This window comes from Nicotiana tabacum, chromosome 14, assembly GCF_000715075.1.
Source record: "Nicotiana tabacum cultivar K326 chromosome 14, ASM71507v2, whole genome shotgun sequence".
NCBI lineage: Eukaryota > Viridiplantae > Streptophyta > Magnoliopsida > Solanales > Solanaceae > Nicotiana > Nicotiana tabacum.
The window spans coordinates 16,137,759-16,163,317 of NC_134093.1; positions in this window are offsets into that span (position 1 = coordinate 16,137,759).

A 25,559-nucleotide genomic window follows, 5' to 3' on the forward strand; every position below is an offset into this window, starting at 1 on the left:
GCTTCATTATTAGTTAAATGGATCGTGTTGATGGCTTGCCTTAAGGTTTCCCCTAAAGGCATGATTAAAACTATTTCGAGCCCAGACCCTTTTACGTTCGAGGCTCCGTCCGTAAATAAGGTCCAAACCCCTGATGTCGAATTTGACACCATTACTGCCTCCTTGGTTGCCAGAGGCAGTCCTAGACCAAAATCGGCCATGAAGTCAGCCAAGACTCGTGACTTAATTAAAGTCCTCAGTTTATATTCTATGTCGCATTCACTTATTTTGACGGCCCATTTGGCCAATCTGCCCGAGAGCTCGGGTTTATGAAGGATGTTCCACAAAGGGAAAGTAGTCACCATAGCTATTGGGTGGCATTAAAAATAGGGCCTCAGCTTCCGAGCGACGACTACGAGAGCTAAGGCCAGTTTTTCCAAATGTGGGTAGCGAATTTCTACTCCCGTTAAAATTTTGCTAACGTAATAAATAGGAAAATGCGTACCTTCGTCTTCCCGGGCTAAAATCGCAGTTATCGCAACTTCTAAAACCGTGAGGTAGACTAGCAATGTTTCGCTTTCTTTTGGTTTCGAGAGCAATGGAGGGCTTGATAAGTACTTCTTCAGGTCCCTCAAAGCATGATGGCACTCCGACGTCCGTTCGAAATTGTTTGAGCAATATAAAGAAGCGATGAGACTTTTCCAACGACCGGGAAATGAGCCTGCTCAAAGCTGCTAACCTTCTTGTGAGTCTTTGGACTTTATTCATGTTTAATAATTGATCCGGGATATCGTATATGGCCTTGATTTTGTCGAGGTTTACCTCAATTCCCCTTTGTGAAACCAGAAACCCTAGGAACTTACCGGAGCCAACCCCGAACACGTACTTTTCGGGGTTGAGTTATAGGTTATGTTTCCTCAGGATATAGAATATTTCTTGTAAATGCTTAAGGTGGTCACCTGTATTTAAAGACTTAACGAGCATATCGTCTATATAAACTTCCATGATTTTTCCTATTTGCTTTTCAAACATCTTATTTACGAGCCGTTGATAAGTGACTTTGACGTTTTTTAACCCAACGGGTAACAATATGTACCGAAATTTGTTATAAATGAAGTCTTTTTTTAATCTTCCGGGTTCATATTAATTTGGTTGTACCCAAAATAAGCATCAAGGAAACTCATCAACTCGTGCCCGGTCGTGGCATCAATTATTTGATCGATATTTGGTAGTTGAAACAAATCATTCGGACACACTTTATTAAGATCTTTATAGTCTACACACATACGAAATTTATTGTTCTTCTTAGGAACCACTACTATATTGGCTAGCCAGTCTGGATATCTTACCTCTCTGACCGAACCGATATTGAGCAAGCGGGTTACCTCTTCTTTGATAAATTTATTCCTGGCCTCAGCAATATGGCGCTTCTTCTGTCGTACCGGTGGTACGTTGGGATCCAAACTCAGCTTGTGCATGGCTATTTCTGTTGGGATACCTGTTATATCCTCGTGCAACTATGCAAAACAATCAACATTTATTTTAAGGAATTCAATAAAACTAGACCGGAGCTCGGGGTGCAGTCTTGTCCCCAAGTGAAATTTTTTTTCTAAGAATTCTTCGAACAATGCCACTTGCTCTAGTTTCTCTGTCGTGGATTTCATTGCACCCGTCTCTTCCGGAACTTGGAAATATCTCGGCACCTGATACTGTTTTGACAATTCTGCCTCTGGAATAACCTATTCTAACTCGAGAGTAGGCACCGGTTCCTATAATTGCTATGCCGTGCGATCCTTCCCTTTGCTATTGGAAACTGAGATTGCATTCATCTCCCTTGTTGCCGGTTGGTCACCTCTTATCTTCTTGATTCCTTCGGGCATTGAAAACCTCAGCAATTGGTGATACGTCGAAGGTACAACTTTTAAATCGTATAGCCACGACCTTCCTAAGATGATTTTGTATTCCATATCACCATCTGCTACTTCGAAGAGGGTTGTTTTCATTACTCCTTCAGCGTTCATGAGTAGCAAGATCTCTACCCGGGTCGTCACGCTCGCAAGGTTGAATCCAACAAGGTGTTTTATTGCCAGAATAATGCTTCTGGTGAGTTTAGCTTGTTCCAATACTCTCCATTGTATGATATTAGCTGAATTTTCAGGATCCACTAGAACACGCTTAATTTTAAAATCTAACACATTTAAAGAGATTACCAGTGCGTTGTTGTATAGTAACAACAATCCATCTACGTCTTCCTCCGTGAAAGTGATATCGTCCTCCCAGAGTCTGTTACTGTGAGTTATTGATACTTTTGTCTTTTTTGCCGTCGCAAAGGTGACCCCGTTAATCTCGTTCCCCCAAAGATCATGTTGATCGTCTAGCGTGGGATTTCTTTTCCTGCTTTCGAAGATTCCGCCTTGTCTCTGTTGTGGCCGTAATTATTCTTAGCTCGATTACTCAAGAATTCTCGGAGATGACCATTATTCAATAGCATTTCCACCTCCTCCCAAAAATGTCGGCAGTCCCCTGTTCGGTGACCGTTCATTTTGTGGTATTGGCACCATAAATTGGGATCCCTCTGGCTGGAATCGGACCTCATAGATCTCATGAATCGTGCTTCCTTAATGTTCCTCATGGATGACATCAGTTCCACTATGTTGACATTGAAGTTATATTTTGACAGCCTGGGGTAAGAAAGATCTTGAGGCCCCGACGTTTGTTTATCTATAAGTGATCTATTATTTCGACCACGATCAGTCCCTCCATCAATGGTGAACTTGTTTACTGCTCGGAAATTTCTGCCACGACCTTCGGTACGCTCGTAGGGCAAAAATCGACCCTTCGAAGTCATCTTTTGATTTTTCTCTGTTCTCCTCCCGTACTTTAGCCGATGATGTATAACTGACCTGGTCATCTTCGATCCTTATCTTTGACTCGTACCGGTTGTGAACATCTGCCCAAGTGTTGCTTGAAACTCAAGCAGGCTCTCCTTCAGCTTCCGGGAAGCGTTTGAACTTCTCGGATTCAATCCTTTGGTGAATGCTTCAGCTGCTCATTCATCCGGGACGACCGGGAGCAATATTCTTTCTTTTTGAAATTGGGTAACAAACTCTCCTAATAATTCAGATTCTCCTTGTGTGATTCTGAATATGTCGGCCTTCCGGGCTTGCACCTTTTTGGCCATGGCGTGAGCTTTAATGAAAGAATCCACGAGCATCTCAAAGGAATCTATGGAATGCTCGAGCAGTAATGAATACCACGTTAGGGCTCCCCTCGTGAAAGTTTCGCCAAATTTCTTTAGCAACACAGATTCAATTTCGTGAGGAGCTAGATCATTTCCTTTCACCGCCATTGTATAGGTGGTAATATTTTCCTATGGGTCTGAAGTTCCATCATACTTTTGAACTTTAGGCATTTTAAAACACTTCGGGATTAGTTCTTATGCCGAACTTGTTATACGGTAATTGAACATACTTCTTCGAGTTTAGGCCTTTTAATACTGGTGGTGCGCCTAGGATTTGATCCATGCGGGCGTTTACTTCTCTCATGAACCGTAAAATCTCATCTTTGAATGATACGTTCTCGTTGTTAAGACCTAATATGCTCCCCTAGCCCCATCGGAGCCAACTTTACCTCTGGGAGTGTTGTTGTCGACTCTTTGTATTTTTTGGTATGCGGGAATAACATGAGGAATTGAATCGCGCCTGTTTGCATTATTCGAAGCACCTAATAGCTCATGCTTCAGTTCCGTCATAACCTGATTCTATCACGTGAGATAGCCTAGAATGATTGCTTGTTGCTCTTGCAGGATCCTCACAGCATCCGCTACTTTCTCCTCGTCAGCATTATTGGGAGTTGTCTCCCGAACCAGTCGAGGGTATCGCCTGTCATGCACCGGTGTGTCGTCATTCCCCTCATTGTGGGTGTCACTGATTGAGTCCTCGAAATGAGACTGATTCCTTTGAATTTCAGGGTTATGTGCATCGTTAACAGTGTTATCTGCCATTTTTTGTGATTTTTTCTAAGACAAAATAATCAAAACACGTTAGTAAAAAAGGTAAGGATCAATTTAATTACACGACTGTCTAGGTCCCCGCGGTGGGCGCCAAACTGTTTACTTGTAAAATGGTACAGTTGAATTTATACGTGGTTTCTAGATAAGTGAACTAATTTAATCCTGAAATAATGCAATGATCGAAGAAATACACAATACTTAGCCTTAGAAAGTAGATGCAATAGCAAAGATGGTGATTCCGTAAGCACGGTTTCCGAACACAACAATGGTGAGATAAAGAAGCAAGAAAGTGAAATTGTGTAAAGCTTTGTTTAGAATATAGTATATGTTCTTGCTAGAAAATACCTCCCCTTATAATGATAACAGAGCTCACTATTTGTAGCTACGTCTAGGCAAAACGGTCCTAGGATCATACCCTCCTTTAATGCCAATTATGAGGGTCATTGATGAAGATATAACGGTGAACATAAATGCCAAATTCTCTATAATGGACCGTTGCTCTTAATACTGCAGAATATTCCTTAGTAAATGCTACCGGGCGCAGAGCATTTAATACACTTTTATGAACATTATCCTTTCCGGTGACAAACAGAGTGGCTATATTCGGTCCTCAACCATGCCATCTTGGATTCCACGTGTCCTCCTTTTAGCCAGCTATGTGTCATATCATATTTTACCCTATACATATAATGATTGGATTTTTTAATTTATACTTTTACTTTATGTTTTATATTTTAATTGAATTATTTTATAATAAATATTTAAATTTATTTTTTCTAAATAATATTAATCGCAAAATGAACCTTTAGTGTCTTTTTCGTAATTTGATTCGTTAAAGTGCCTTTTTAAAAGATTGGCCAAACACAATGAGCTTGCAAAAACCACTACTCAAACGAATTGGCCAAACATAAACTGCTATTTTGCAAAATTATTTTTTGAAAATGCACTTTTCAAAATAGGCAGTTTTTGGCAGCTCGGCCAAACAAGCTCTAGATCTAGTTCAACATTTTCCTACAATTTTTAACTTATCCTTTTCTATTACCAATCTAATGTTACCAGATCTTTTGGTATAATTTTCAGGAAATTCCCTATTCTGAATGGATTTAAAAAAAACTCACTCTTTAACAAATAGTAGTTTTTAAGATGAGATGATAATATATATTTCAGTGAGACAAAAGTACCCTTAAAATTCTTACTAAACCAACTTTGCTTTCCTACAAATATTTGAATTGGTAAGAAAATTTAGCCCTGTATTCTCAAAATATATTAAATCATTTTTATCTCTCAGTTTTATTTTCTAAAACGGACATCTCGTAACACAATCTTATTAGGTTTCTAACATTAGTACAGAGGATTCCAAATATTTGGAAAATATTATTGAATCGGGTCCACCCATAAGGGTTTCAAGATGATCCATAAGCCCATTAATAAGTCCTCATTCTAAACTTTACTTATAACCTACAAATATACCATTATGGATATAGGTTTTTCTAATGTTTTTTAGGGGAAACAAACGAGTAGGGTTCGATTCTCTGCATCTTAGAGAGGGATAATTAGGTTGTGGAACAGGGAGTCTATCCGTGACGTGAGGATTCCCAACGATAACTCGTTCGAGTCTCCTAACTCGTTTATAGATGATCTACTTTCATTAAAGAGCAAATCTGTAAGTCTCCTAACTCGTTTATACTACACCACCACTCTAAAAGCACATAAAAAGGGAAGAAATATTCCACCGGTGGTTTGATGTATGTTACTAGGGGTAGTTGGCGAGGTGACCTCTTTCAAACTTGAATTGGCCAAATGACCTTCAAGTTTTAATGATTGTAGGATTCAACTTCATGCTTAATTAGTGCCAAAGTGGGATTATAAAGTGAGGGAAAAAGTTCAATCTTTATCCTTAAAGTTTCACTTATTATACTTTGGCCCCAACCTATATAATTCTAATATTACCAGATTTGTTTTTCCCTTCCCGCCTTATCTGCCGCCCCAATCCCCATTTCCAACAATTGATTCCTCAATTGCAGCTCGTTTTTCTTGCATTCAACACACAAATGTCCTCTCCCTTCTTCCCTATTCTTCTCAAAGCTTCATTCTTTTGATTTATCATTTACTTTGAAGAAATCGAAAAATTAGGGATTTTTCGGATTTGTCGAATTTGGGTAAGAAATTGGCGGTACATTGGATTGATAACTCATTCCAGGTGATATATTGTGTAACTCCTTCATCTAGTAAGTGTTTTCATCTCATCTTCTTCGTCATTGTTAATTTGAGTTTCTGCAAAAAACAAATTGCACAGTGCTCGTCCGCTAGTACAATAGACCACTGGTTTATAATAGATTGATGGGAAATTATACATTAGTATGCAGCCTATATTCTGGCGAATGGGTTAAGGGGCCAACTAGTTGGATTTGGAATTCCTATACAAAGGTTACAATGCCTATATGTATACCTAGCAATTGTACATTTGACGAATTCGTTGATGACATCATTAAACGTGGAAAACTAACATGTTCCCAGTGGAATTTGAATATTATATATATGCTTAGCTCTACGCCAAAAAGGGACAAGATTCCTCATTCCTTTATTAAGAATGACAATGATTTGCAATCGTACCTCCTTGATATTATAATTGATAGTATGAGGCCTTGTTTGAAGATATTTGTGGCTGAAAATGAGTTGAAGAAGGGGCTGAAGTTCCTGTTGAAAGGTCTCATCAAGGTTCAAATATCGCAGCTGCACCACCACAACCACCAATTTTAGAAGTGGGTGAGGAAAGAATGGTGAAAGATGGCTTTAGTGGATTTAGTCATGACTTGCATGATTTTGGTGACAATGAAATGAACTCGTATGGTCTGGAAGATGCAGATGGAACGGAAGAGCTCCCAGATATTGTCAACCGGGCAGCTGGAGATGAAGGCTTGGTGGACTCGTTAGTTACACAACACAGCCACCCTAATGGTACAAATATTTTCTTTAGAAAATGTTTCGACAACAAATTGGATCTACTGAAACAGTTGGAGATTGCTTATGTGAAAATGCATTTTACGTTTCGTATGAAGAAGAGTAGCAGTAAATTAACTTCGGTGGCATGCTAAGATGTGAGTTGCCCGTGGAAGTTACGCACTTTAAAGTATGAGAGTTCTGATAGGTTTTATGTTACCAAGTACCATGGCGAGCACACATGCGGGATACAACACATATCAAGTCGTCATCCTAATGTGTTGTCGAAGTCTTTGGGTGCATATTACCAGGAACGGTATGTTAATGGCAAAGGCCCATACCCGTCAGATCTAAATGATGTTATTTTTGCATATTTTAACTAAAACCTTACTTATTGGAGGAGCTGGAAGGTAGGTGAAATAGCTAAGGCTATGATCAGGGGTACTCAGGAAGAGGGGTATGTTTTGTGGGAAGCATATCGACATGTTATGCTATCCTATAATGAAGGAAATATTGTTAATTTTAAGGTTGATGATAAATTGCATTTTAGATAATTATTGTTGGAGCTTTCATTAAGGGATTCACGCAAATAAGAAAGGTTATTGATATTGATGAGACATTTCTGAGTGGCATGTATGGAGGTTGCTTGTTGTCTGTTGTGGCACAAGATACATAGAATCATATTTTTCCAATTACATTTTGTGTAGTCGATAAAGAGTGCGATGATTCTTGGACCTACTTTTTTGAACAACTGCGGCACATTGTTGACAACAATGATGAATTGTGCATTATCTCTGATCGGCATCTATCTATTGGGAATGGCTTCAAAAATCTTTTTACTGTTGCTCATCATGGTTTTTGCACGCATCACATTGCTGAAAATATGAGCAAGAGGCTTCATTGTGGAATATTTATTAAGCATTTCTTTTCTGCCGCACAGTCATACATTATTGAGGAATTCTTTGACCATGTTCAGCAATTGCGTGATAAAAGTAGGGAACTAGCTAACTGCCTCGCGAATAAAATTTGGTTCCAAAAGTGGAGCATGGCCTTCTTTCAAAGAAACAGATACGGCGTGTTGACAACAAACATTGCAGAATCGCTTAACGCAATGCTTAAGGATCAAAGAGACTTCCCGATCATTGGCCTATTCAATCATATTGTTTGAAAGTTTGCAGCAAAATTCGTAGAGAGGCATAATGAAATGAAAAATATTTTGACTCTCTTTGTTCCTTCCGCTGAAAAGAAGAGTAGGAATAATATGATTGTCGGGGATGTGCTCAGGGTACATCAATTAGAGAATAACCAGTTTAGCGTCGTCAGTCACTGCAGGGATGCAGTAGATGATCTAGATTTAAACACATGTTCTTGTTGTCAGTTTGATTTAGAAAAAATACCCTGCCCACATGTAATGGTGATTCTGAGATTGAGCTTTGGGGATGGATATGGTTCGTCCATTTACGATCACTCCTCTCTATTCTATAAGGTTTCAATATATTTGGCCGCATATGAAGGAACCATTCACACAAACCCTATAGAAGAGAAATGGATGGTGTCTAACGAGATTCAATCCACAAAAATACTTTTACCCGATGTCGAGCCTACAAAGGGTAGAAAGAAGTTTAAGAGATGACCAAGCATTTTAGAACCTAGTTCTTCTGGCATCAGAAAAAAAGGAAAAAATAAATGTTTCATTTGCAAAGAACTTGTCAACAGGAAAATGACTTGTAAAGTATTGTTACAGCATTCTTAATCATTTAGCTACTGGTGTTGTAATAAAGATAATTAACTCTTCTAATATTTTAGACTTGTTTGTAATCACTTGTGGTTTCTACTATCAACTGTTGCATTGTACATCATAGACTATTATTTTATGGTTAACCGCCAACATTGTCTATTGCAGACCTATGATCTATAGTCAACCCTCCCTTATTTTAAGAAGGAGTCATGTGACACAGTTGTCTCATAGACTACTGTTTTATGGTCAATCACCAACATTGTCTATTGTAGACCTATAATCTAGAATCAACCTCCTTATTTTAAGGAGTCATGTGACCTTCTGTCGTAGCCTACTATTTTAGAATCAACCACCCACATTGTCTATTGTAGACCCATGCTCTAGAATCAACCTCCTTATTTTAAGGAGTCATGTGACATACTTATTCCATAGAGTACTGTTTTACGATAAATCCCCTTATTCTATCTACAACCACCTGTAATCAACTAATGTTCTATTGTCAACCCCAATCGATATTTTCAATTTAACCAAGACTTGTTGCGCTGGTTTAAGTAGCCTATTGACAATCACTGATTTAAGTAGTTAATTTAATATCTAATGTTAATAAGCGCTGGTAACCAATATAAAAAGGACTTGACTAATTAATTGAAATATATCGAATATGCCAATTCAAAGCACCAATTCGTTTCTCAAAACTCTCAACAGTCACGTCATTTACGAGAAGTCATATGGAAAGGCACCATTTAGTGTCAAATTATGCCTATAAATACACTGGATCTAATGGAAATATGTATTCATCATTCTTCCAAATCGCCCAATAAATTAACAGAGAAATGCCTCCGAGGCCAAGGCCAAGCATGGATGCCATTTTCATCAGGGAATCGTTGATAGGCTCATCCGAGAGATCTAAGAAGACAGGGTGAGGCAATAGAGGAACATTCGTCGTATCGCACGCATGTTGCAGATTCTCCTTCGTAGGGCTGGTGAAAATATTAACTATTATGTTAGCCCAGAAAATTTCCCTCCCCGTGATCCTTCTCCTGCGGTTTAATTTTTTTCTTATTTAGTTAATGGGAAAAATATATGCTGCTGTGAGGGGAGATATTTAATAAAAATATTTAATTTAAGTTTTTTTTTGTCCTGTTTTTTGAATTTTGTTGCCCAATTTTTTATTTTTATGCTTTGGTTTTTTTTCTTTTTCATTTGACAACACTTAAGTGCAAAAAGGCCCCAAAATAAAATAAAGAGGTTCCAATAGAAACATACAACTCAGGGGACACATGTTGATATTACAACCCAATATTCAATATACAACATTCATACTTAGAGTCATTACTTATTGACAACACTTCACTAGACAACACTCTTATACTTAGAGGTCTTTCTTCTTGAGTTGTTACATGTTCTAGAATGATCAACTCTTAACGGTATGAAATACACCGCCAAGTATAATAACTTTAAATATTACATGATGATTAATAAGATGTTTAAATGTTATAAAACAAAAAAAAAAAGTCAAGGTCAAACATGGTGTAATCCTTATTTTAGTGAATTCTCAACCATTAGTTTACCCTCGACCGCAATAAGAGTTGAGGACGAAACCTCAAGTTGACACTCACCCATTAAGGAAGTCTATTGATTTATGCTAAATGTCCAGGGTTAGGGTTCAGGGTTGGGGTTAGGGTTAAGGGTTTATAGACTATTAAAGAAGTTTATCAGCGACTCAGAAAATTAAAATATGTCCACGTGGCCTATCCCTAACCATATATTTTTTGCCCCGTTAAAATTACCCATTTGACCTATTTAAAATTACTCATTTGATAGGCCATGTGATCAAAATAAAATTGATTACATTTCAACCATATTTTTTTGACCCGTTCAAATTAACCCATTTGACCCATTTAAAATTATCCATTTCACCTTCCATATCAAAATAAAATCCCAATTTTTACTTCCGAAAAATATTACTCAAACAATTAAAGAAAATTGAGTCTAGGGTCGATGCATCCTTTGAGGTCGAAAAGGATTGTCACTGCGGCATAGCTATCAGTTAATTTATAGCCACAACTCCGGTGCATGCTGGTAGGCGATTCTCAAAATATTTCAAAACTAAGGTAAGATAAATTCCGCAGATTCGACTCTTTTTAATTTTAGGGATTTAAGTTTACAAATACATTATTTTTTCCATTTGATTCGATAGGGTAAAAGATGTCAATTTTGGAAATAGGACGATGATATGCTAGATCCAAGGATTGCTGACCTTATTGGTAGTTTGAAGTGTGAAAAGAACGCTCTTAAGCGTGAAAAGATTATTCTGCAGATGAAGGTAGCTGAACTTGAAAATATATTAGCATTAGATGTTCATGAGGAAGATGATGATGATGGAGGGATTGAACTAGAAGGAGGGCATATTCCTGTAAATTGTACAGTTGGAGGGATGGTTAAGATGAATGAAATAAGGCTGAATAAGTGGGTTATGCTCTTGTGTGTCATTGTCGGATTTGTGGCAGCTTGGATGATGAAGTGAGAAGGAACATTGTTTTGTTGTTGGTAGGAATAGTTTAATTAGTGTAAGTTTGTTTTGTTGGAAGTATTTTGGATCATGTAATATTGTACTGATGTAATGTTAAAGCTGTTGAAGTTATTAGACGCGACTTTGGGTCTATTACGCAACCAAGTAGCTAGTTTATTATGCAATCTCTAACTGCCTGATGCAATACTATATTTAATAAAGTTATTATAAGCGATTTCGAATCTATTATGCAACCAAGTAGCTTGTTTATTGATCGACCCAGTGTCAATTACAAAATCAAGTTGCTAGTTTAGTACTACACATATTGTCTATTACGCAACCTCTAGATGCCTGTTGTAATACAAAAAGAAAGTGCTAAGAAAACAAAAAATACAGAATTAATAGTTAATCGGCAAAAAGTAGTTTAATTACATAGAGGTTGATGCAAATATCACAAATTACTACAATTTCACCCAAAAAGATTTTGTCTCATGACCAACACAAACATAAATTACACTATATGATGATCCGATAAGTCATTTTTAGTTTATCCTTCATCTCTGTGTTCCGAGACCTCGAATAACTCTGTTTAGCATTCCTCCATTTGTATGCGCAATCCGTGTCTTTTTTCTAGAAAAGTTTTATGTGAAAAATTGAAAAGAATGTGAATTTTAGCCTTAAAAATGATTTGAGTTGACTACGGTCAACATTTTATGTAAACAGACTTGGATCAGTATTTTAACGGTCTTGGTGGGTCCGTATTATAATTTGGGACTTGAGCGTATGCCCAGAATTAAATTCGGAAGTCCCTAACTTGATTTAATGTGATTTGTTAAAAACTAGTAATTTGAAGGTTTAAAGAATTTCTAAGTTTGATCGTAGATTGACTTTGTTGCTACCAGGTTCGGATTTTGATTACAGAACTTGGAATAGGTTTATTTCACTATTTATGGCTTGTCTGTAAAATTTGGTACAAAACAGAGTTGATTTGATGTGATTTGGATGCCCGGTTGTATATTTGAAAGTTCTTAAATTTCTTTGAAATTTCATATATTTTGATGTTCGATTCATGGTTATAGGTGTTATTTTGATATTTTGATCGCGCGAGCAAGTTCGTACGATATTTTTTGATTTGTGTGCATGTTTGGTTTGGAGCCCAAGGGGCTCGGGTGAGTTTCGGATGCGTAGCAGAGTGTTTGATAGAGTTAGAGTTCTGCTGGTTATTGCACATAGGTCTCAGGTCTCGCAATTGCGAATTCTGGATCGCATTTGCGATAATAGGATGAAGTCTGCCGGGTTCGTATTTGTGAGCCCAGAGTTCGCATTTGCGATGGGATGCCTGGGTGAGCTGGTTCGCATTTGCGATCACTATGATCGCATTTGCGGACTGTCCCATGTTCGCAATTGTGAACTATTCGTCGCAATTGCGATGACAGCAGGAATGGGAGGTCTTTGCTTTTGCGATGCTTTCTTCGCATTTGCGGGGTTCTCAATGCTAACCCTAGATCGTATTTGCGACACCTGCGACTGGAGAAAAAGCTGAGTGACGGGATTTTTAGCCTCATTTTCATATTTTGGAACCTTAGACTCGGTAGAAGGCAATTTTGAAGAGGGATTTTCATCTACAAACTTTGGGTAAGTGATTATATCTTAGAGTTTAACATCAAATCTAGGATTTTCATGGTAAAAATTAGGGATTTGGGTAGGAGATGTTTTGTAAAATTGAGGTTTAGACCTCGAATTGAGGTCAGATATCGAAATAAATTACATAACTAGGCTCGAGGGTGAATTGGTAATTGGGTTTGGGTTCGAATCTCGGGGTTTGACCAAGCGGGCTCGGGATTGATTTTTGTTAAATTTTTCCAAAATCATTATCTTTTTCACCCGTGGGTAGTTTCTAAAGCCTATTTTGAATTGTTTGAACTATATTTGGTTAGATTCGATTGGTTTGGAGGAGAATTTTAGAGGAAAGGCCCCGGTTGAGCTTTGATTTGATTGCAGAGCGAGGTAAGTGTCGTGGTTAACCATGACTTGAGGGATTAGGACCTGTTAGTTTATTTGCTACGTGTTTTATGTGTAGGAGCAATGTATATGTGAAGTGACGAGTACTTATGTATTGTTATTGGGTTAAAGCATGCGGGTGGAACTAGTTTCCTTGTATTTTATTGCTTGTTAATTATGATATCCATATTTAGGTTAGATTATTATTTCTTGATTATTCGTTTCGTATTTATTGCTCTTTTATAATTAATAAATATTTCTAGAAGTTGAAGTTTGGTATCCTGGCATCATATTTGACATTAAATACATTCTCCATATTATTTAAAACTCGAATTCTTATTATCAAAAAATACATGGTGAGGAAGAGAGTAAAAGCACAAAGGGTGATGACGTGCCATTGTAATTATATTATTATTATTATTATTATTATTATTATTATTATTATTATTATTATTATTATTATTATTATTATTATTATTATTATTATTATTATTATTATTATTATTATTATTATTATTATTATTATTATATGGCGACGAAGAGAGTAAAAGCACGAAGGGAGATGCTGTGCTATTTATCTCATTTATTCATCATTACATAGTAAGAAAGAGAGTAAAATCACGAAGGGTGATGCCATACCATTCATCTTATTTATTCATTGTTGCATGGTGAGGATGAGAGTAAAAAAAGAAGGGTGATGCTGTGCTATTTCATTTCACTTATATCATCATTTTATGGTAAGGACGAGAGTAAAAGCATGAAGTGTGATGGCGTGTCATTTTCATATCATTGGTTTATCTGATTTCATTGGTTGATGTATACTTAGATATTTCGTGATTTCATACCTGTCGCAGCTGTTATATTTGCCTCCTTTTGCATGTCCCCTCCCAGTTTGTACGTTACTATTCTATGTTATTATTGATGCTTTATATATACTTGTACATGTTTATTTACGTAGGTGTCCTGTCATAGCCTTGTCACTACCTCGTCACTACCTCTTCGAGGTTAGGCTTGACACTTACAGAGTATATTGGGTTGGTTGTAATCACACTGTACTTCTACATTTCTTGTGCAGATACTTGTATTAATCCCCGCGGTACGTGAGGTGCGTCAGCTTGGATCATTGTATATGGAGACTCGAGGTAGATCTGCTGGCGTCCGCAGACCTTGAAGTCCCCTTCCTTTTCCCACTTTTACTGTTCATTTCCTTCGAAACAATTGTATTTATTTAAAACTTTGTTTGTAGTCTTCTAGTTGCTCGTGTACTCGTGACTTTGAATTTCTCGGAGTAGATATTATCACTTGACTTATATTAGTACTGTGTTAGATTGGGTTTCTATTTCTCGTTGTATATCATGATTGTGTTTTTAACTGTTAAAAATTGGCTATTTAATTATCTCACGTCCGCTTGCCTAGCAAGTGGATGTTAGGCACCATCACGACCCCGAGGTTGGGATTCTGGGTTATGACAAGTTGGTATCAGAGCGCTAGGTTGCCTAAGTCTCACGAGTCACGAGCAAGCTTAGTAGAGTCTTGAGGATTGGTATGGTGACTTCTGCACTTATCTTCCAATGGCTATAGAGTTTTAGGAAAAATTTCACTTCTTTCTTTATCTATCATGTGAGTTTACTCTATTATTGATGATTGAACCATTCTATTCTTGCTCTCTCGCAGATGGTGAGAACACGCACAACATCTGCATCCGGACAGGAGCCAGAGCCCCCTGTAGCATCTACTACCAGGGGCAAAGGCCGAGGTAGAGGCAGAGGTCAGTCTAGAGTTCGAACAGCAGCACCCGCAGTGGAGCGTCAAATTAATCATGAGGAGGAGGTTCCAACTCAGACCACACCCGTCGGACCAGCTCATGTCCTAGAGGGATTCATAGACACTCCAGTACTTCAGGATGCTCTAGTCCGCTTGGTGGGCCTTATGGAGAGTGTGGCCCAGACCGATGCATTTTCGATGGCACCAGAAGTCTCTCGGGCTGGGAGAAGAGCACATAATCCCGCTACTCACACCTTGGAGCAAGTGGCTCCCCTATAGCAGAATCCAGCAGCCCAGCCAGTTGGGGTAGTTCAGCAGTTGTTGCAGCACAGGCCAAGGATAGGCCCGCTATGTCTTCTAAGGCCTTGTTGAGGCTAGATAAGTTTACCAAGCTCTTCCCTGTTCATTTTAGCGGTGCACCTTCTGAGGACCCACATGATTACTTGGACAGTTGCCACGAGGTGTTGCGCAACATGGGTATTGTGGAGACCTATGGGGTCGACTTTGCAGTGTTCCAGATGATCGGTTCTACCAAGAGATGGTGGAGAGATTATCTGTTGACTAGACCAGCTGGTTCACCTTCACTTATCTAGGATCAGTTTTCACAACTATTTCTAGAGAAGTTCATTCCTTTCACTCTAAGAGAGGAGTATCGCAGGCTGTTTGAGCCCCTTCAGCAGGATGGCATGACTGTTACCCAGTATGAGATTCGATTTGTGGACCTAGCTCTCCACACCATTATCTTGCTCCCTACTTAGAGAGATAGAGTGAGGAGATTCATTAAAGGGCTCACTTTCAGTATCAGGCTATAGATGGCCACAGAGACCGGAGATGATATTTCTTTTTAGAGGGCCGTAGAGATTGCTAGACGGATTGAGATGGTTCGTGGATAGGATAGAGGGCTGATATCTGATAAGAGGCCTCGTCATTTAGATGGCTTCAATGGTGCCTCGTCTAGAGGCAGGGGTACTTTTGGTAAAGACCTTCCTCCCAGGCCATTTCAGTCAGCTTCAAGCATCCCACGGTGCTTCGAGTAGTCGTGGTCCTTATGTATCTTATCCTAAGCATCTAGCCTACAATGCACCATCAACTCCTATTAGTACACCTCTGATCCAGTATCAGAGTGGTTATCTAGGTCGATAGGGCCAGTTCCAGGGTCAGCACTCACAGTAGCCGAAGCTTATTATACTTGTGGAGATCCGAGGCACCTTTCTATATTTTGCCCCAGATCATAAGGGGACATGCATCAGCAGGGTTCTCGTGCCATAGTTCCGGCACCGGTTGTTTCACCACCCACTCAGCCAGCTAGAGGCAGGGGTCAGGCTGCCTGAGGTGAAGTTCAGGCCATTAGAGGTGGAGGTCAGGCCATTAGAGGTAGAGGCCAGCCAGCTAGAGGCCGTCTGAGGGGCGGAGGTCAAAGTGATAGGTTTTTATGAACCTGAGGCTGAGTCATCTGGAGATGTTATCACAGGTATTGTTCCAGTTTGCCATAGAGTTGCTTCAGTTTTATTTGATCCGGGCTCTACTTATTCCTACGCGTCATCCTATTTTGCTTCATATCTGGTTGTACCTCGTGATTCTTTGAGTGCTCCTGTGTATGTGTCCACGTCTGTGAGAGATTCTATTGTTGTAGATTGTGTCTATCGCTCGTGTATGATTACTATTGGAAGTCTTGAGACTAGTGTAGATTTCCTACTTCTTGATATGGTGGACTTTGATGTTATTTTGGGAATGGATTGGCTGTCACCGTATCATGCTATATTAGACTGTCATGCCAAGATGATGACCTTAGCTATGCCAGGGTTGGCTCTATTAGAGTGGAGAGGGACTCCTGGTCATTCTACCAGTAGGGCTATTTCTTATGTAAAGGCTCGGCGTATGGTCGAGAAGGGATGTTTAGCTTATTTGGCCTATATTCGCGATTATTGTGCGAAGGTTCCTTCCATGGATTCGGTACCAGTTGTGCGTGAGTTTCCAGAGGTGTTTCCTGTAGATCTGTCGAGGATGCCACCCGACATAGATATTGACTTATGTATTGACTTGGCTCCGGGCACTCAGCCCATTTCTATTCCACCATACCGTATGGGCCCGCCTGAGTTGAAGGAACTGAAGGAGCAGTTGCAAGATTTACTTGATAAGGGATTTATTAAACCTAGTGTCTCGCCTTGGGGTGCGCCCATGTTGTTCGTGAAGAAGAAGGATGGTTCGATGAGGTTGTGTATAAACTATCGGTAGTTGAACAAGTACCCGTTGCCAAGGATTGATGACTTATTTGATCAGCTTCAAGGTGCCAAAGTGTTTTCAAAGATCGATTTGAGGTCTAGCTACCATCAGTTGAAGATTAGGCATCAGATGTCCCTAAGACAGCTTTTCAGACTCGGTATGGGCATTATGAGTTCCTAGTGATGTCATTTGGGTTGACAAATGTCCCAGCAATATTTATGGATTTAATGAACCGGGTATTTAAGCCCTATTTGGATTCTTTTGCGATCGTATTCATTGATGATATCTTGATCTACTCCCGCAGTCGAGAGGAGCGTGAGTAACATCTTCGGATTGTACTTCAAACTCTGAGAGATAGTTAGTTATATGCCAAGTTATCGAAGTATGAGTTTTGGTTGGACTCGGTTGCTTTTTTTGAGGCATGTTGTATCGACCGCAGGCATTAAAGTAGATCCTAAGAAGATTGAGGTGGTTTAAAACTGGCCTAGACCTACTTCGCCTATAGAGATTCGGAGTTTCCTGGGTTTGGCGGGTTATTACCGCCAGTTCGTGGAGGGGGTTTTATCTATAGCAGCCCCATTGACTAGATTGACCCAGAAGGGTGCTCCATTCAGGTGGTCTGATGAGTGTGAGTTGAGCTTTCAGAAGCTCAAGACTACTTTAACTTCAGTGCCAGTGTTGGTGTTGCCCACAAGTTCTGGATCCTACACGATGTATTGTGATGCATCGCGTATTGGGCTCGGTGCAGTATTGATGCAGGATGGCAGGATGATTGCATACGCATCTCAACAGTTGAAGGTTCATGAGAAGAATTACCTTGTATATGTCTTGGAGTTTGCGGCGATCGTCCATGCATTGAAGATTTGGAGGCATTATCTCTACGGCGTGTCATGTGAGGTGTTCACGAATCATCAGAGTCTACAGTATTTGTTCAAGCAAAAGGATCTCAACTTGAGGCATCGGAGGTGGTTGGAGCTGTTGAAAGACTATGATATCACCATTTTGTATAATCTCGAGAAAGCCAATATGGTGGCCAATGCCTTGAGTAGAAAGGCTGTGAGTATGGGTAGCCTTGAGTATATTCCAGTTGGTGAGAGACCGCTAGCATCGAATGTTCGGGCCTTGGCCAATCAGTTTGTGAGGTTAGATATTTCGGAGCCCAGTCGTGTTCTAGCTTGCACAGTCTCTCGGTCTTCTTTGTTTGAGTGCATCATAGAGCGTCAGTACGATGACCCTTATCTGCTTGTCCTTAAGGACACGGTGCGGCACGGTAGTGCTAAGCTGGTTACTATCGGAGATGATGGGGTGTTGTAAATGTAGTGTTGGATTTGTGTGCCCAATATGGACGGGCTTCGTGAGTTGATTCTCTAGGAAGCCCACAGTTCGCGATATTCCATTCATCCGAGTGCCACCAAGATGAATCAGAATTTATGACAGCATTATTGGTGGAGAAGAATGAAGAAGAAAATAGTTGCATATGGGGCTCGGTGCCTGAATTGTCAGCAAGTAAAGTACGAACATCTGAGGCCTGGCAGTTTGCTTCAGAAGCTTGAGATTCTTGATTGGAAGTGGGTGCGTATTACCATGGATTTTGTTATTGGGCTCCCACGGACTCCGAAGAAATTCGACGCAGTATGGGTCATTGTGGATAGGTTGACTAAGTCGGCACATTTCATTCTAGTAGTAGTTACGTATTCTTCAGAGCGTTTGGATGAGATCTATATCAACGAGATCATTCGTCTTCACGGTGTGCCGGTGTCCATCATTTCTGATTGGTGTACGCAGTTCACATCGCACTTCTGGAGGGCCGTACAGTATGAGTTAGTCACACAGAATGAGTTGAGTATAACATTTAACCCCAAACAGATGGACAATCCGAGCGCACCATTCAGATATTAGAGGATATTCTTTGCGCATGTGTTATGGATTTAGGGGGTTCTTGGGATCAGTTCTTGCAACTTGCGGAGTTTGCCTACAACAGCTACCAATCGAGTATTCAAATGGCTCCCTATGATACATTATACGGGAGGTGGTGTCGTTTACCAGTTAGTTGGTTTGAGCTGGAAGAGGCTCGATTGTTGGGTACCGATCTGGTTCATGATCCCTTGGAAAAGGTCAAGATTATTCAGGATCGACTTCGCATACCTCCGTCTACGCAGAAGAGTTCTGCCAATCGTAGAGTTTGTGACGTTGCATTCATGGTTTGAGAGAGAGTTTTTCTTTGAGTTTCACCCATGAAGGATGTTATGAGGTTCAGAAAGAAGGGCAAGTTGAGCCCTAGGTACATCGGACCCTTTGAGATTCTTGAGAGGGTTGGTGAGGTGGCCTACAAGCTTGCACTACCACCTAGCTTATCAGCAGTTCACCCAGTGTTCTATGTCTCCATGCTCTAGAAGTATCATGGCGATCCGTCCCATGTGTTAGATTTCAGCTCCGTCCAATTGGAAAAGGATTTGACTTATGAAGAGGAGCCGATGTCCATTTTAGCCCGGCAGGTCCGGAAGTTAAGGTCTAAGAGTTATCCTTCAGTTAGAGTATAGTGTAAAGGTCAGTCGATTGAGGCAGCCGCATGGGATTCCGAGTCTGACATGCGTAGTATATACCCACACTTTTTCACCAGTCCAGGTACCTTGGTATGTCCGTTCGAGGACGAACATTTGTTTTAGAGGTGGAGAATGTGATGATCCGATATGTCATTTTGAGTTTTAACCTTCATCTCTGTGTTTCGAGACCTCGAATATCTCTGTTTAGTATTTCTTTATTTGTGTGCACAATCCACATCTTTTTCCAAAAATATTTATGTGAAAAATTGAAGAGAATGTGACTTTTAGCCTTAAAAATGATTTAAGTTGACTACGGTTAATATTTTACGTAAACGGACCCGGATTAATATTTCGAAGGTCCTGGTGGGTTCGTATCGTAATTTTGGACTTGGGTGTATGTTCGAAATTGAATTCGAAAGTCCCTAACTTAATTTAACATGATTTGTTGAAAACTATTAATTCACAAGTTTAAAGAATTTCTAAGTTTGACCATAGGTTGACTTTATTGCCACCGGGTTCGGATTTCGGTTTCGGAACTTGGAATAGGTTCATTTCACTATTTATGACTTGTCTACAAAATTTGGCGCAAAACGGAGTTGATTTGACGTGATTTGGGCGTCCGATTGTAAATTTGAAAGTTCTTAAGTTTCTTTGAAATTTCATACATTTTAATTGTACGATTCATGGTTATAGGTGTTATTTTGGTGTTTTGATCGCGTGAGCGAGTTCGTATGATTTTTTGGACTTGTGTGCATGTTTGGCTTGGAGCCCGAGGGACTCAGGTGAGTTTCGGACGCGTAGCGGAGTGTTTGATAGAGTTAGAATTCTGCTATTTTTTGCACAGAGGCTTCAGGTCTCGCAATTGCAAGTTCTGGATCGCATTTGCGATAGTAGGATGAAGTATGCCGGGTTCACATTTGCGAATCCAGAGTTCGCATTTGCGATGGGGTGCCTGGGTGAGTTGGTTCGCATTTGTGATCACTATGGTCGCATTTGCGAACTGTCCCATATTCGCAATTGCTAACTATTCGTCGCAATTGCGATGACAACAGGAATGGGAGGGCTTCGCTTTTGCGATGCTTTCTTCGCATTTGCGGGTTCACATTTACGAACCCCAGGTCGCATTTGCGACTGGACAAAAAGCTGAGGAACAATATGTTTAGCCTCATTTTTATATTTTGGAACCCTAGACTCGGTAGGAGGCAATTTTGAAGAGGGATTTTCATCTACAAACTTTGAGTAAGTGATTCTTATCTACTTCTAATCATATTCCATCAATATATCTTAGAGTTTAACATCAAATCTGTTATAAGAAAAATCAAATTATGGTGGATGTCTACTCTTCCTCCATGATCTTCTCAAATGATTAATGACTTATTGAATGACATATTTCTATGCTTAATGACATATTCAATGACATATTTTTCCTCACTTTTCATGCCTATATAAAGGCTTTGTAATAGATAGGAAAATACACACAATTGAAGAAGAAATAAGAATCTCTCATCTCTTTCTCTCTATATTTCTTAGCTTGTTTTTCCTTGTTCTATATTGTTACTTTGAGTTATATTTTATAACACGTTATCAACACGAAGTCTCTAACCTCAAGATTGAATTCCACTTCTGGTAAGCTATATCTCAATGATCTATTGTCAAAATTATCCAGATTTTATTCAGAAAGGTATGTAGTGTTACAGACACGTCTTTCTGCTACAGCAACAAGTCCGAGCTTTAAACCAGATAAGTTTGTACCAATATTTGGAATAAGCAATGGTCCGGTTATTAAAAAATTAGTATTTATGTGGCTGCTAAGGATGTCACCTTGTTAAATTTTTATGAACTAAATAATAGGTGGCATGGGGTATACTAAATAATCTACAAAATTAAAATTATACTTTATTATGTATGCTTATGGTTTTACCTTATAATATGATTTTAGTATGCCTGGTATAATGATTATACATTAGTTTACTGTCAAATATAATATAATAATAATAATAATAATAATAATAATAATAATAATAATAATAATAATAATAATAATAATAATAATAATAATAATCGTAACTATTTTATTTTGATAAGATAAAATATTAGTACAAGAAGTATGTACTACACCAAATTTTTCATTGATGATAGTTTTTATCAAATGTATGTTGAATCATTTCCATATGGAAAGCATATCGTAGTAGATAGTAGACAGAGATTTGTCCACTATTTTTTTGATTCCCTGATTGACTTAAATGTTCTGCTATATCTTTTTATTTTTTTAGAGAGCATAATACTTAGTTTCTACAAAAGTGCATGGTAACTAGTAGTACTATTATTCTGTTTGATACATAATGTTTCCTTAATGTTCAGGTCATATCACTTTCATCTTGAAGTAAGCTTATTGCACCAAAGACCACATGTGAATTTTCAATATTATTTTGTATTTTCAAATATCTGTTTGACACTAATTACTTAGCTGATTTGAGTAAACGAAAATCTATTGTTGAGAATTATATCCAAATGACATTATGAAGAGTTTAACTCAAGAGGTAAGCATTTCCTTCGTATTTGAAATTATTTTTGTCCTTTGCTATTAATGATATCAACTTCAATGAGTTCAAGTCGCAATACACCATGAGGGTAAGACATCAGGATCAAGTCCTGATGCTCCATGATGATAAGAGTTGGGTTTGAGTCCCAATTCATTATGGTCTAATATGCCTTTATATTGGTAAGACATTGGGTTTGTGTCACACTATACCATATTGATGATATAATGATAAATAAAGAAAAAATATATATATTTCATGAAAAGGCATAAATATTATCCCACTTGATTTGCTCCATTCTTGAAGTGAGAACAATAAGGGTTCTCAAAATAATAATCATCATTTTGATTATAAATAATAATCATCACTATGATTATAAAAGGAGAACAATAAGGGTTCTCAAAATAGTCCTTCAAAATGTGAAGGCAATGTTTGCCATCAAATTGATATGAAAAATAATAAAGCAAGCCGCTGATTATGATTCATTCCTTGAAGAGAAAGTGACTTGTGATAAGCATTGAGAATGCAGACCCATTCTTAAAGGTGAATGTGACAATATGTGATAAAAGTAATGAATAAAGACATGCATGCATGATTAGATGAATACCACACAACTCACCTCTAAGGGAGATTTGAGTGAAATAAAGAGAATAAATATTGTTGTGTGATTACATGAATATGTCATTGGTCGCGTAGCCAAATTGTTTTTTTTGTTGTGCCTTATAAAAGGTTATTAAAGGCAAAATTAAAGCAAGAAATAATTTTGCTTATGATGATTTTTACCATGACAATTTATTATGATATAATTTTCTCCGTGAAGGAGACATTTATCATATGAATAGTGTGACAAAAGATCTTGTAGTACAAAAGTTGTTAAGAGCTCCGAAAAAATTAATTTGTTACTACCCGGATGAATAAAATTATTCACGACATTGATATTGTAAAGTCTCAAAAGAAACTTTTTGAGTTTCAAATGTATAAGTCAAAGTGGTTAGCATATTGAGACTATAAATGAAAGGAATATTGAATATCTTCATATTTCTATAATCATAACGGGTAAATATGAAAGGTTACCCGATTTTCTTTTTATTTGTACTACACAAATATAAGCATGATGATGGAATCATATGTCATAAGTAAACTAGAGGTTTACTAAAACAAATATTAGTTAGCATGACCGGTTGACCATCCCGATTCAATTATGATGCGAAAAAATAATTGAGAATTATATTGGCATATATTGAAGAAATAGAAGATTCTTGAAGAATTCTCTTGTGCTGCTTATTCTCATGATATACCAGTTAAGGTTAGGATTGAACCCCTTAATTTCTGGAACAAATAAAAGGTGATAAATATATGGGCCTAGTCACCTGCCATGTGGACCGTTTACTATTATATGAATTTAATAGATGCATTTATTTTATGGTCACATGTGCATTTGTTATCAACTTACAGTTTGGCTTTTGCAAGATTGATTGCTCAAATTATTAGAACACAATTCCAGAACATAAATTATGATAATTTATCTTGATAATACTGGTTTAAATCCAAGTTGGTTTAGCAGAAATTGTATGCCTCCAATTATATCTAAACCATTGGTTATGAGAACAAAACTGCCAAAATAAAATTTAGTATGTGATGTACTATTTAATATACAACGGCACTTGTACGCATCTAGTCAAGTTATGATAAGTTCTCCCTATCACAATCGGTTCAGGGTTAGGAACTAAATAATTTCCATCTAGAAATATGAATGTGCTATATGATTTAATTATTCCACCACAATGCACAAAGATGGATCCCCAAATAAGGCTAGGGATATGTGTTGGTGATCCCAACAATAGGGGGAGAAAATGGGCAGCTGAAAAAGTAATGCATGTAATGAATTATTATGAGTACATCTAGATCCTCGTACGAGAAAATATGAACTTGAAGTTCAAGTGATAATTCATTTGCAAAATATTGCCAGACGTATTTGCTAACCCAAAGCTAAATGTCATATTCAGCTGCTAATGCTCCAAATAAAATAAAGTTCATAATGAATAGAGTCTATGGCATGCATGAAGCATAATAAACTAATCGGTTCCAAAGATAAAACTCCTTGAAGAAGGAGAGGGGCAAATGTTCAAGATGGTCATAATAAAGAGGCAAGTGCTCTAGAATAGCACCACGATATAACACTTCATAAGACCTCATGGGAGAGGCTCAGGTACCTGAAAATAATAAGATAAAGAGATCTCAATAAGTTATGTCTTTATTGGGTAATAGTAGAACCGATATAAATTGATCGTCGACGATATTGTTAATATAATATAGCGCTCAATATTATTAATATTGATGAGGATCTTGAGCTCAAATCTGTCATGAAATTTGGACAGATAAATGATTGGCCAAATGAAAAATACGCAATGAAAGTTGATTTCACCTGAAAAATATGAAGTTGGATGGATAGTCCCAACACCTGAAAGTATAAAGCCAGTGGAGGTATAAATGTGTTCTTGTGCGAAAAAAACAAAGGTCAAGTCGATAGACATAAAGACGACTTGTGTAACAAAAAGATTTGTAAATATCCTGGCATTGATTATATAGAGACATGTTCTCCTGTGGTGGATGTCTCCATTTCAGGTTTTAATCTGGCAATAGAAGAAAAATATGATATGCGTATAATGGAAATCATTGAAGTATGTAAATTGTTCTGAAGCATATTAAGGTTTCCAAGAAATTTATTAAATAAAGTTTCAAAAATACTTATACGAATTGAAACAATCAGGGCGCATGTGGTATAATCGCCTGAGTGAGTACCTGTTGAAAGAAGGGTACAAGAATGATTAAATTTGTCCTTGTGTCTTTATAAAAAGATCTGGATCTAAATTTGTTATAATCACTATGTATGTTGATGATTTAAATATCATTGGAACTCCTAGGGAGCTTCCTAAAGCAGTAGAGCTTCCTAAAGCAGTAGATTATTTAAAGAAAGAATTTGAAATGAAAGATCTTGGAAACACAAAATTTTGTCTTGGTCTATAAATTGAGTATATGAAAGATGAAATTTTTGTCCATCAATCAGCATACACTAATATGATTTTAAAGAGATTTATATGGATAAAGCACATCCATTCCAACCTCATGAAAATAATGAAGAGCTGCTTGGTCCCGAAGTACCATATCGTAGTGCAATTGGTACACTAATGTATCTTTCTAACATTACAAGGTCTGACATAACTTTTTCAATTAATGTCTTAACAAGATATAGCTCTGCTCCTACAAGGAGACATTGGAATGGAATCAAACACATATTGCGGTATCT